At 47.2% G+C, this 3,717-nt stretch overlaps 1 pseudogene; it reads right to left on the minus strand.

Annotated features, from left to right (window-relative positions):
• Positions 1 to 453: 453 nt before the first annotated feature.
• On the minus strand, positions 454 to 2,334 carry LOC140854353 (uncharacterized; annotated as a pseudogene).
• Positions 2,335 to 3,717: the final 1,383 nt, after the last annotated feature.

The following is a 3,717-nucleotide window of genomic DNA, read 5'->3' on the forward strand; positions in this document are numbered from 1 at the left end:
GTTCCTGTGGTTCTCCGTATGGTTCGAGGGTAGTTTTGTCATTTAGAAAGGCTGACTCCTGGGGCCCACATACTTTGACCGACGGGGGGAGAACAGGAGAACTTCTATTACAACAGGGGAGGAAATGTACTCGAGAGACGCAATTTTAGTGGAGAAGAGAACGGCCCAGGCCCATCGATCAGGTCCGTACGACGAGTGGGCCCAAAAGTTGGGCAGCCGGACAACATGGCCGAAAGAAGCACAACCGTCCATCCCATGGCCCTACAAATCCTAACCGTCCCACTTTGTGCTAGAAGCGGACTGTCCGGTTACAGTTGTAAATTTACTGAAAAATAAGGTCATTTTAGTCATTAAATTACCACATGCATCAATGAAATAGGGCCCTACCACCTGATTGTGGTACGAAATAGAAGGGAAAAATACAAAAAAAATAATGGATAATAGCACGGAAAAAATAACAATACCATCATTTTAGGCCCTTATTTACATCCCAAACCAAGAAGCAAATAAGTTGGTATAGCCGGTTTGGTTCGGTCGTCGTGCGGGTCGGTTCGGTTTTACCTGCCGTCGCCGTTGCGGTGGTCGGAGACGAGAGCGTGGATGGCGCCGGAGAGGTTGTTGACGGCGGAGATGAGGCCGGCGAATCCCTGGCGGCGCATCTCCGTCCGCTCCTCCTCCAGCCGGAGGCGGCGCTCCTCGAGCTCCACCATCTCGCGGTGGCGCTGCTCCCGCTTCTCCTCGCACGCCAGCAGCGTCCTCGCCAGCACCGTCGCGCTCCGCTCGACGCTCGACCCTAGTCGCCGGAGCCTCCGCCGCTTCGCCTCCGGTTCCAGCCCCTCGTTCTCCGACGACCCCGACGTTTCCGTCATCTCCACTATCAGCATGAAAACCCAATATATAAAATAAAAACAAAAAATATATATATAACTTAAAATTCTACGTGTATATATATATATAAGTATCGAAAAAGTATAGAAAAGGGTTTTCTTTTGGCTCGCAAACTTAAATATGTTTATTAACATGGAAACCAATTTGTTTAGTGTCGTAAACACAAAGTTGGCAACTTTTAGGCTACGTGTTAGAATATAAGCTTTTTATATATATAAAATAAAGCCCTTTTCTATACTTTTTCGAACTTTATATTTGGGAAGTGGCCACATATGTGTGAGAAGCGATAGCTTTTTATTATAAAAGAAATTAGATGGCGGAAAGTGAAAACTTTGGGCGGTACGATAGGCAAATTAAATATAGTATTGGAATGAATCCATTTTATTTTTTTTTAAACAATATATGAACGCAGATGCATGCAACATAACAGCTTTCATAGGTCAGATATTATTATTATATTTTTAGCAGTTAAAACTAAAACAGGTATTATATTATAGTCTTTAGAGAGAGAGAGAAAGAGGATACGCGTATCACAGGAAGGATTGTGATTTTTGTCCCATGCAACCTTTTTAATCTTGGGAACCCCAGAAGCGATTCATGAACCCCACGCTTGAGAGAGCCTTTTTAGCTATTTTTTATCCGTAAAATGTCCCATAAAGAGCTAAAATGGAGGTTTTATATTTATTAAAAGGAATATACTTATGGATATAATAATTACGTGCATTAATTCTTCCCACCATACCGGAAACGGAGGCTCGCGCCGGTGGAGGTGGCGGGGGCGGCGTTGGAGTAGGGGTGACCGCGGGCGGCTGGGGCTGGGATGGCGGGGTGAGCGCGGGGGGAGGAGGCGGCGCCGGCGGCGGAGGAAGAGCGCGAGAGGAGCCGGGGGTGGAGACTGCGGCACCGGCACCGCCGCGGCGGGCTGCCCGGCGGCTGAGGACGTCGGTGAGGGCCTCGAAGACCTCGGCTGCAAGGTTGGTTGGGAGGTTGCGCTCCTTCCGCTCGTGCCGCTCCATGGCCCAGTAGGAGGGCCGGTCTCCGGCGGTGCCGCCGCCGGCGGTAGCCGTGGCGCGGGCCTCGTAGTTGCGGACCTTCTTGTAATCGCGAAGGAGGTTGTCCCACTTGTCGTTGCACTGGTTCTGACTCCGGAGGCAGCCGTTGTTCCAGCAATAGTTCTCGACCCACTTCCACCGCTGCTCCGCGGAGCGGGGGGCGGCGCCGCCGGATGCGGAACTGCCACCGCCGGCACGGCGCTCGTCGTCGAGGCGCTTGGCGGTGATTAGAATGAGGGTCTCGTGGAGGGTCCAGTTTCCCTTGCGGTAGTCGCGGGCCAGGGCGGCGGAGGAGGAAGACGGAGAGTACGCCGGCGGCCGTGGGTGGTGATGGGGTGGTGGGGGTGGGGATGCTCCAGAAGTTCTAAGGGGCGGTGTTGGAGGGCTCGGACATGGCTTTTTTGGCATCGGTGTTGGTCTTTGGAATAGAATAGATTATAGAGTTGGAACGGAGGCGATCAGAGCCGAGGCAGGGACGGGGTTTCAGCCTTCAGGGAATGGGTGGTAAACTACTTTCTTTTTAGCGGTGTTTTCTTTTACATGTTAACCCCTGACCAATTTTAGATTACCTGAAACCCCTTCGCCTTTAACACCAGCTTAAATTGCATTTACGTAATTTTGAGTGGCTCCGCTGTTAAAGACCGTCAACTTTGACGCCTCATAGCCTAGAACTTCCTTTCATCTTTGAAGGAGAAAAGCGAATAGGGATGGGGGATAGGGGATGTACACCATCCAAAAAAAGAAAAAAAAAATCCATCAAAAATGGTGTCTAGGATCATAACTTACGTACGTTCACGTCTCGATTGACAAGTTTACGTGCCAGTATGATGGCTTTAAGATGTTTGCAAAGAGTGAGTGGAGAGTTAAATCTTAAATGGGTGCAGGGACGCCGTTACGGAAATAAGGGCCAGTGGGTGGCAGAGGTTTTCCTGCTACCGTTAAAGGTGAGGGATTTATGTTGCCAATTAGAACCTCGTTATGGTTGTAGAGAGAGAACGGTTCAATTGGATGATGGAATGCGAAATATTTCACGCATTTCTTATGGTGGACTCCCGCGTTTGTGTGTATGTAGACTGGAGGCGGCAGAAATGTGTGACTTAAGATTCGACCGATCGGTCCGGCTTAAACTTGAACCGGTTTTTTGCACAAAGGTTCACCTTAGTTGGTGAAATTTGGTGACTTTAATATTTGGGTGCAAGTCCTACGACAGATCCAAAACAAATTTAGTGTCGTTTAGGTCCATGCCAACCTGGTTCTCGGGTTGCAGAAAAGAGCTGAAGTTGTTGCCCAGAGTCTCAGGCCTGATGCCAACTGTTCCAGGTCTTCAAACACAAAACGTATAATTTTACGTTAAAAAAAAAAAAAGGATGAGAATAAGGGAAATCTGATCGGAAAGCTAGCTTTGAAGGTTGAAGCTTCCGATCGAATTTAACCAATTCTATAGAATTCTCTAGAGGATAATGAAGCAAGAGGGTATCATATATAAATTAGTGCAATGATGTTGAACTATAAAACAAGGGGTTAGTAGGAAAAATATGTTAACGTAGCTATTATTCTATCTAGAATATGTCTAGGCTTTTAGTATTGTGATGGCTGATCGTACGATAATAATGATGATTCTCCACTTGTTAATGTCTAGATTACTTTTTTTTTTTTTTTTTCAATTGATCACATTCCGTTAACATGCCCGTCACTAAATTAGTATATTATCCCAAAACTTTGGAAGGATTGAAAAAAACTCATCATAATTGAACTAGCAATTAGAAGCATAAGTTTC

Source organism: Elaeis guineensis, chromosome 16 (assembly GCF_000442705.2).
Source record: "Elaeis guineensis isolate ETL-2024a chromosome 16, EG11, whole genome shotgun sequence".
NCBI lineage: Eukaryota > Viridiplantae > Streptophyta > Magnoliopsida > Arecales > Arecaceae > Elaeis > Elaeis guineensis.